The following is a 10,235-nucleotide window of genomic DNA, read 5'->3' as shown; positions in this document are numbered from 1 at the left end:
TGGATTGCTTTTTTTATTTTTACATAAAATTAAATTTTAGAGAAATATTTTGTATCTTATATTTTCAACAAATTTCTCTCAACTCCAATATTCAGTTACAAGATCCTATATGGAATGACAGTGATCCATAGTTTGAAATTATGACCTATATAACTCTAACATAGAACTAATTTATCCTAAGTCTCTGAAATTTACTTGCAAGGAGATAAGAATCAAGCTATTTCATTGAGTTGACACTTTCTCATTCTCCCTCACCCTTTAGAACTGATTGATAGAGACATAAGTGATTGAGTTTACACTTGTCCTCATTCATCCTCACAGCACAGGGAAAGAGGTGCAAGACTGAGAAAGGATCCTTGTTTACATGTCTCCTATTGAATTCTTAAGTAGCCAAGAGTCAAGCAGGGAGCCAATAGGATAGCTGGAATGAGGTGTGAACTCCCCTCTCAAATCCCTTCCAGAGCCTATAAAAGCCTGAGGGAACACAGTCTGAGAAACTCGTGTTTGGAGGAGGCAGCTTCAGCAGGACCAGCTCCAATTCTGTGAAGCAATGGAAGGGGGCCGTAGTTCCAGACATTCCAATTGTAGCAGTGACAGGAAGCGAAAACTAGAGTTGAAGGAGGTGTTTGGTGAAGATTCAGAGATATCTAAGGAGTCACCAGGGATGAAGAAGAGGCGTATACCAAGGTTTGAGGAGCTGCAGGAGGAACCTGCACCACCATCAGAAAGCTCAGGCTTGCTGACTAAATTACAGATCAAACAAATGATGGAGGCAACCACAAGGCAGATTGAAGAAAAGAAAAGACAGCTGAGCTTCGTTAGTGCTCCTCCCCCTCAGCCCAAGACTCCTTCCTTGCCACCAGAACGACCGCCAACAAGCAATACTATTCAGTCTGCCCAGGCTGCCACCTTTATGAAAGATGCCATTGAAAAGACACGGAAAGCAGCTGAACTACAAGCTCGGATTCAGCCTCAACTGGCATCGAGACCAGGACTTATTGGCAATGCCAACATGGTTGGACCGGCCAGCCTTTGTGCTATGGGCATCGTTTCTCCTAAGGTGGAGCCGAAGGACCAGAGGAAGCCTGCACCCCTTATCCTGGATGAACAAGGCCGAACCGTAGATGCTGCAGGCAGAGAGATCGAGTTGAAACCCCGAATGCCAACACTAAAGGCCAACATTCGGGCTGCGAAGCGGGAACAACTCAAGCAGCAGCCCAAGGAAAAGCCACCAGAGGATGGGGAATCCAACACATTTTTTGATCCCCGAGTCTCTATTGCCCCTTCCCAACGCCGGAGACGAAGCTTTAAATTCCATGACAAGGGCACATTTGAAAAGCTTGCTCAGAGATTACGGACAAAGGCTCAGCTAGAGAAGCTGCAGGCAGAGATCTCACAGGCAGCCCAAAAAACTGGCATCCATACTGCGACCAAGCTGGAGCTTATCGCCCCTAAAACAGAAATAAAAGGAGAGATTCCTGATATTGAATGGTGGGACGCCTACATCATCCCCAAGGGTTTTGACCCTACAGGGGAAGCTCCCAAGGAAGAAGATTATTTTGGGATCACGAACCTTGTAGAACATCCAACCCAACTAAATCCTCCAGTGGACAGTGACTCACCAGTGACACTGGGGGTGTACCTCACCAAAAAGGAACAGAAACAACTCAGGAGGCAGACCCGGAGGAAAGCCCAGAAGGAGCTGCAAGAGAAAGTCCGGCTGGGGCTCCTGCCTCCTCCTGAACCCAAAGTCAGCATTTCCAGTTTGATGAGAGTATTTGGTACAGAAGCTGTTCAAGATCCCACCCGAGTGGAAGCTCACGTCAGAGCCCAGATGGCCAAAAGACAGAGAACGCATGAAGAGGCGAATGCTGCCCGGAAACTGACAGCAGAACAGAGGAAGGTCAAGAAAATGAGAAAGCTGCAGGAAGACACTTCCCAGGGGGTGCACATATCCGTGTTTAGAGTACGGAATTTGAGGCATCCAGCCAAGAGGTTCAAGATTGAAGCCAACGCTGGGCAGCTGTACCTTTCAGGGGTGGTCGTGCTTCACAGGGACGTCAATGTCGTGGTGGTAGAAGGGGGCCCTAAGGCACAGAAAAAATTCAAGCACCTAATGCTGCACCGGATAAAATGGGATGAACAGACATTGAACATGAAAGGAGATGAGGAAGATGAGTCTGAGGAGGAGGCTGTGAGAAAACCCAACAACTGTACATTGGTCTGGGAGGGCACAGCCAAGGATCGGAGCTTTGGAGAAATGAAGTTCAAACAGTGCCCCACAGAGAACATGGCCAGGGAGCATTTCAGAAAGCACGGAGCTGAACATTACTGGGACCTTGCACTGAGTGAGTCTGTGTTGGAGTCCACAGATTGAGACCACTACAGTCCCCACCCATTCCTTTCCACTGCCTTTGTCCCTCCAGCTTTCCTTTATTCCTTCACCCCAACCTGCGTCTGTCTGTGTGCACACGCACATATGAACGTGTACTTGTGTGAGAGATCTCCAGAAACTACGAGACAGGACTGTGGGACTGAGCAAGAGTTGCTGCTTTGTTCCCAGTCAGTCTGGTGCTGCCTTCCTTTCCCGTTCTGTGCATATGAATAAAGAATTATTTTTAAACCTGCTATGGCATTTTTCATACCTAGCTGTTTGAGGGAACTTTTTACTGCACTTTCTTTTGACAAATACAATAGGGACACTTTTATGATTGAAGCAGTAGAGACTAGTATTTTTTGGAACAGAGTGGGGTAGCCATTGAGGAAAGGAGAGATGTTTCTGATAATCTCATTTCTCCAGGGGTCTTCAAACTTTTTATAAATAGGGGGCCAATTCACTGTCCCTCAGACTGTTGGAGGGCCGGACTATAGTAAAAACAAAAACTTTATTTTGTGGGCCTTTAAATAAAGAAACTTCATAGCCCTGGATGAGGGGGATAATCCTCCTCAGCTGCCGCATCTGGACGCGGGCCGCAGTTTGAGGACCCCTGATTCTAGAGGGAAAGTAGAGATTTTATACTCCTATCCAGAAAACTTTTAATTCCTTTCCTGGTGAAGAGGAGATATTGGCAGTGGGATATAGAGAGGCAATTAAGAAGGTTATAGTAAGTAGGTGGATGAGGCAGTAAGATTTGGAGATGTAGTGAAGCTTCTCCCTTTATGAAGTAAAAATTCTCCCTTCCCCTTCCCCTCTCCGCCTCTTCCTCCCCCCCTACACTTAAGAAACTACGAGAATTCTACTCTGAGATATTTGATCTCTAGAATAGCTTGGGGGAGATATTAACATCTAGTCACCCTGACATCCTCTAAAATCATTCTAGAAATAATCTAAGGTCTGGGATTCCTACATATTATATCTATATCCTCCATTTATGCTGTATAATTTGTATCAGGCAAATTCAAAGAGTTCTGGATTTGGATTTAGGAACTTAAGTTTGAATTCTGGCTCTTTTTACTTGCTGTGTGATCTTTGCCAGATAATTCACTTAAATTCTCTTGGCTTCCATTTCCTCATTTGATTAATGCAAGGGAGTCAACAACATCTCTTAAGTTCTTTCTAGCTCAGGATTATTAATTTAACATCAATGGCGAGTAGAGTTAGAGAAAAGATGCTTACCTTTGGTGTTCCCTGAAAATTAATATTGCTAACCAAGTTGGGGTGCCAGTCGATCTGTGCATATTTGGAACTTTCAACAGATTCTCAGACATCAGGGAAAATAAGGTTTTCCTAACACATATCCTTTCTCTTTCCTTAACCGCCAAGTCCTTCCAGGTACAAACAGCACTGTGTGCCCAACTGTCCCTTATGTCCTGGAGCAAGAGCTTACCAACCTTTTTGTTAAAAGAGACATATTTATAAGTTTTTAAATGGACTCTGGTGTTTTTTTTAAGCAATGTAACACAGTGGAAAGGGCACTTGAAATCAGAAGACCTGGGTTCAAGGCCCTAGCTCTATCACATTATTAGCTGTGATACTGGGCAAACTCTTTAAGTATTCTAAGTCCTTATTTATAAAATGAAAGAAAATACATGTATTGCCCACTTCAGATGGTTGTTGTGAGGAAAGCATTTTGTAAACATTTAGACAATATATAAATGTTTATCACTACTGCGTACCTCACAAGGTTGTTGAGAGGAGCACTTTGTAACTAAATCACTGCAAAATATTTTAAAAATGGGAATGTCCCCATGATGGATGCACATTTCATGAGGCTTGGGCCACAAGATCTCAGTTCTTCTCCATTACTTCATCATTAAAGAGGGAAGCCTGGTTAGGAGCTCAAGCTGCTTCCAAGAATCTGGGCAGGAAAACTCACTCTGTTTTTGCTTAATCGCTCCTTTGTGAGCCATGCTATCCTAAACTACAATGATGACAATAAAGTGCTGGAGTAGCTTTTGATGGCATTGATCAGTTCACTTTGGCTTTCCTGTGTAGGATAAACAGGCCTAGACTAGGTTTTGGAGGGCTTGCAATGGCTTCCCATTCTTAGCTAGTTGTCAGAAAGTTTTTCTGTGTAAATTAAACTAAGGAATGAAAATTTTAAAGTGAAAAGGAAATTATAATTTATAGTAAAGATCACTTTGGAAAAACTTTTATTTCCTCATAACCATGCCCGTTCTTGGAGAGATTTATTCTCCTCAGTGAATCACTGACTGGCAGGACAAACACTTCCTTAAAGGTGTTTATCTCTCAGGCTTAAAGGTTTTAATATGATAGTTTTAGAATGAGAGGTAGGGGTAGAGAGTGACTGAGCAAAGCATTGACAGGAGCTGATGGTGGCTTTCTCCTTTGGCAAGCTGATCTTACAAACAAGAATGGTGCATGGAGAAGGAGAAGGAAGGTCAAATGCCTCTTGCTCAATAATCCATTCCCATTGTCCATATCATGAGTCCATTATATCTCTGGGCTCAGACATGTCATTTAGCTTTGGGGTTTCCAATGCAATTCTCCAGTGCCCTGAAAGTTTCTCTGAGGCATTCTGGAACAGACTGATGCTCAGAGCAGCTGTGTCTAGCAGATCTGCTTCTCCAGTGAAGTTCCTACTTCGCTAAACTGTTAGTTATTGGCTAGTTTTCTTTGGCTCTAGGTAGATTACAAAGTAAGTCTGGACTCCCAGGCAATGAGAGAAAAGTTCAGGAAGTGGAGTTGGGAGATCTTTTGTATTTTAAGATCTATAAAAACCTGTTTACAATTTGTGTTACACTCTTATCATGAATATTGCTAGCATAATAAATCCTTTTTGGATTTTACCTTGAGAGTCTCTGACTTTAATTTGGGTAAGGATAGCTGTCCTATACAGCCCCAGGACAGCCCTTCAGTTTGGGATGTAAGTGTCTGAAGGGTATTTGAACTCAAGTCCTCCAGTTTTCAGAGCTTGTGTTCTGTCCACTACACCATCTAGCTGCCCCTTTATTCCTTTTTTTGTAAAGTAGGTTTTCTGTGAGTGTGTGTGTTTTGTGTTTTCTTTTGCAATATGGCTAATATGGAAATGTTTTACCTGACAGCACATGTATAATCAATATAGTGTTTCCCTACTTAAGGGCTTGGGGGAAGAACACTCCAAATTGTTTATAATGAGTGTTAAAAATTGTTTTACCCGTAATTGGGGAATAATTTTTGAAATAAAATTGTGATATTCTTGAAAAAGTACACCGTGAATCTGCAGTCAATATCAAGAGCATACGATCCATCCGTCCTTTCCATTCTCCAGGGTTTCCAAACAGTCTAGGCAATACTTGAAATCTTATCCATGAACTGGGATGTAAAAAGAGGCTTGAGAATAGTTAAGTCCCATTAGCCATGAACTTCACAAACACAATTCTTGTTAACACCCATGAACTGTATCACCTACTAAGTGGACTAGACCTTGGACATTCTTCCAGCCCATGTGCCATGGGTTGCTAAAAGAAACTAAAGACAGGGTTTGGTTACTGAGAGAAACCACTATTAATTTATGATCAGCTAGCCTAATAAACTGTCTATTAATTATCTGTAAACTGTGTTAATCAGACTTCTCATTCATCTCAGCAATTTGTGTCTGATTATTGGTACAATCCTCAAGAAATGCTATGGTTTCTATGACCTTCAGTGGAGTTCTTTTGTTTCAAGGAAATCTGGGAGAATGATTTCTGACATGAATTGTAATAAAACTCTTCTAACTTGATTTCTCCCACATGTCAAATTTTCCCCCTTTTCAATTTGTAAATTTCCACCCCTTGGTTGATTCCTAATGGCTTTGCTAATACAATTAGGTACCTAAAATATTTAAAGACAAAATTTTAAATTAATGTTTTTTAAACCAATTTTTACCATTATTCCAAGTTATGGTTAATAAAACAAATTTTAAAATTAATAAGTTTCCTTTTATTTTTTCAAAAATTTATCTTGGAAAATATTTAAACCTTTGTTGCCAATTTTTTCTCAAATCTCACATTTAGTAACGTGATTCAATATGGAGTTCACCTGACTCATAAGTTGAACCTCTGGCATTTATAACTCTTATCTAGAACTGCTAGCAAGGTGGGGGGGGGCAATTTCCCCTATCTAGGTTTACGTCTCTATTTTTCCTTCCATGGCAAATTTTGGTCAAGAACAGATGAAAACAAAATACAATCTTTAAGTCATAAACCAAGGCTAGAGTACATGTAAGCTACTACAATAAGATCCAGGTATATAAAGCAGCAATGAGTAGCCAAAAGTAAAAAACTGGAGCAAAAAGAGTAAATTTTTTTTTTTTAAACAAATGCCCAGGACAGCTAGGTGGCTCAGTGGATAAAGCTCCAGCCTTGAAGTCAGGAGCACCAGACTTCAAATCTGACCTCAGACACTTAACACTTTCTAGAAACAAAACAGCCAAAAAACAAACAAACAAAAAACCCAAGCCCAACTACAAAAGACTCTAAAACTTAGATTAAATCACTACAGTGGTAAATATCTTTTGTTGTTGTTGTTTTCTACTAGGGAATATCCTACAACACAAGATAAAATATTTTTAGCTTCTTCTTTCATCTAGTGGTGGACAGCATAATTGATTTAGACAAGGAGTATGGAAAATGTAAATACTCTGGTCTAGAGGTGTTCAGTGCCAAGCTGGGGACTCATTGTTGGACACCATGTAGACCATGGCCTCGGGTGATACCAGCCTTCTAGAGTCCTAATATAGACACAGTTCTCTCTTTTCCCACCCCTGCACCCTAATGGCCCACAGCAGTTCCCTTCCTGTGGTCTTCAGAAGCAGGGGTGTGTGTGTGAGGAGGGGAGTGGTCAAGTACAATTGGGAGAGCTGTTTGGAAACTTGCAGGAGGAGGAAAAAAAAGAATTTATCCTAAGTCTCTGACATTTACTTACTGGAAAATCAGGATCAAGTCACTTGATTGAGTTGACACTTTCTCCTCCTCCCCAACCCCAGAATTGATTATTATGAACATATGTGATTGAGTGACTGATGTCCAAGTAGCTACTAAAGAGTTTGTTGCAAGGAACTAAGTATGTCTTTTGTCCTGTATACCATACCAACCATCTCATTGGAGTACCTTTCAAGGTCCAAGTAGAAGATTCCATAGACCCCAGAGCCTCTTATCTATAGTGAAAATGGCTTTCCTCAGGAGCACATGCTCTTCCATATGACATATTATTCCAGTTTAAAAAATACCATTTACCTTCACCTATCTTCCATGGACTATGGAGAACAAACCTCAGCTGTCAGCTCCAGGAAAGCCCTTCAGTTTGGGATGTTAACAAGAAAAGGGAAGAGATGGATCAGAATTTCTCTGAGAATATATTGCAGGAAACCTCTTCCATGGATGCCCCTTTGATCAACTTGCAGTATGAGGAGCCCCTTAAAATCAGTCCCCCAAATCGAATAGCCTACATGCCACAGATTGTGCCAGCTCTTTTATTATTATTATTATTATTTTTATTTAATAGCCTTTTATTTACAGGTTATATGTATGGGTAACTTTACAGCATTAACAATTGCCAAACCTCTTGTTCCAGTTTTTCACCTCTTACCCCCTCCCCCTCCCCCAGATGATTGTGCCAGCTCTTAATTCAGTGTCCAATGAGGAGACAGTGAACAGCATAGAACATCATACTCCTCAGGAAATCTCTGACACTCCAACATCTGTTACTTAGAATCCATGGACCTGTGAATGGTACTCCCCAAATGCAGGCTTAATGTGTTTGTCCCCACTTATCTACCCACACGGATCCCCACTGTTCTTTCCCCCACCTCTATATTTCCTTCCCCACAATTATATACAGATAAGATAGAAATCCCAAGAAACAGCCTCACAAAGCAATTCCATTACCTACTCCAGGTAGGGTTAGCCTTTTGGAGGGCATGGCTTAGTCCTTACACTCCTGTTTTTCTGTTATCCTCATGCTACCTCTCTTCCTCCTGGGTGGAGAAGAAGGAAAAATATCTCTAATGTACATGCTTTCCTTCTCAATGTCCCATTTCAAGTGCTTGTTCTGAATAAAATTCTGAGAAACCTGGAGCATTAAAATCAATTTAGGAAATAGGATGTTAAATAATCTACAAATAGATGGGAAATGTTTTTTTCTCAGTAGTCGCACACTTTCAGAAAGGCAGCATTTCATGTCACCTCATGTCATCTATTTCCCTTCTGACAAGAACCTTCCTTACATGGGAATGTTCATCATGATGGATGTATTTTTCATCAGTCTTGGACCACAAGTGCTCACTCCTTTTCCATTACTTCATCATTAAGGAGGGAAGCCTGGTGATGAGCTTGAGCTGCCTCCACGAATCTGGGCAGGAAAACCCACTCTGTTTTTGTTTAATTTGTCCTTTGTGAGCCATGTTGCCCTAAACTACAATGATGACAATAAAGTGACTGGAGTGGCTTTTGATGGCATTGACTAGTTCAGTTTAGCTTGCACACATAAGATAATAAGCCAAGACTAGGTTAGGAGGGCTTGCAATGGTTTCCCATTCTTAGCTAATTGTCATTTTTCCCCCCCTAAGCTACATATTATCCCATTTCAAGAAATAACATGCAGCATGAAGTGCCCCTTAAAAACTGTCCCCCCAAATCAACTGTCAGCTAAACTAAAAAGTGAAAATTTTAAAGAGAAGGGAATAAGACAAATTGATATCACTAATAAAAGATACTACTTGGAAATTCATCTGTTTGCTCACCAATCTTATGCCCCTTGATTCTCAGGGATTGATTATCTTTAGTGAATCATTGACTGACATACCAAACCCTTCATTAAAGGGTTTTTTTAATCTCTCAGGCTTCAGAGTTTTAGAATGAGGGGTAGGAATAGAAAGAGACTGGCCAAAGCATTGATAGGAGCTGATGTTGACTTTCCCCTTTGGCAAGATGATCTTATAAAGTAGAATGGTGCATGAAGAAGGAGAAGAAAGGTCAAGTGCCTCTTGCTCAGTAATCCCTTCCCATTGTCCATGTCATCAGTCCATCATATATCCATGCTCAGACATGTCATTTAGAGATGAGGTTTCCAATGCAATCCTCCAGTACTGTGAAAGCCTCTCTGAGGTATTCTGGAACAGACTGATGCTCAGAGCAGTTGTGTCTAGCAGATCTGCTTCTCCATGTGAAGTTCCTACTTCGGTAAGCTGTTGGTTATTGGCTAGTATTCTTGGTTTCTAGGTAGATTCCAATGTAAGTCTGGAGTCCTAGGCAATGATGAGAAAGACCAGAAAGTAGGAGAGGAGGAGCTTTCCCATTAAGATCTATCCTGTGTTTTACAATTTGTGTGTTACAGTCTTATTCTGAATACTGCTATCATAATAAATCCTTTTTGTTTTTTACCTTGAAGTCTTTGATTTTAATTCGGGTGAGGGTAGCTGTCTTACACTGTTAGTGTTAAGTGTCTGCAGAGCTGGTGCTCTGTCCACTGCACCATCTAGCAGCCTTTTTATTTCTTTATTGTTAAAAAGGTTTTCTGTGTGTGTATGTGCGGGGAGGGGGGGGCTGTGTTGTCTTTTGCAACAGGGCGAATATGGAAAAATGTTTTACATGATTTCATATATATAATTGATATATTATACTTAAAGCTTTGTGGGGAGAGCATGCCAAATTTTTAATAATGAGTGTTAAATTACTTTATTTGTAATTGGTGAAATAATTATTGAAATAAAAATATGTATATTTTCTAAATAAGGACGACCTTGAATCTGCAGTCAACATGAAAAATACAATACTGATCCCTGTTTTCTATTTCCCAGGGTTTGAAAAAGGCC

General features: G+C 41.0%; 1 pseudogene; it reads left to right on the top strand.

Moving 5' to 3' along the window:
- Positions 1–480: 480 nt before the first annotated feature.
- Positions 481–2,630, top strand: LOC116421084 (annotated as a pseudogene).
- Positions 2,631–10,235: the final 7,605 nt, after the last annotated feature.

This window comes from Sarcophilus harrisii, chromosome 2 (assembly GCF_902635505.1).
Source record: "Sarcophilus harrisii chromosome 2, mSarHar1.11, whole genome shotgun sequence".
NCBI classification, from domain to species: domain Eukaryota; kingdom Metazoa; phylum Chordata; class Mammalia; order Dasyuromorphia; family Dasyuridae; genus Sarcophilus; species Sarcophilus harrisii.
This window is presented reverse-complemented; position numbering and strand designations above follow the sequence as displayed.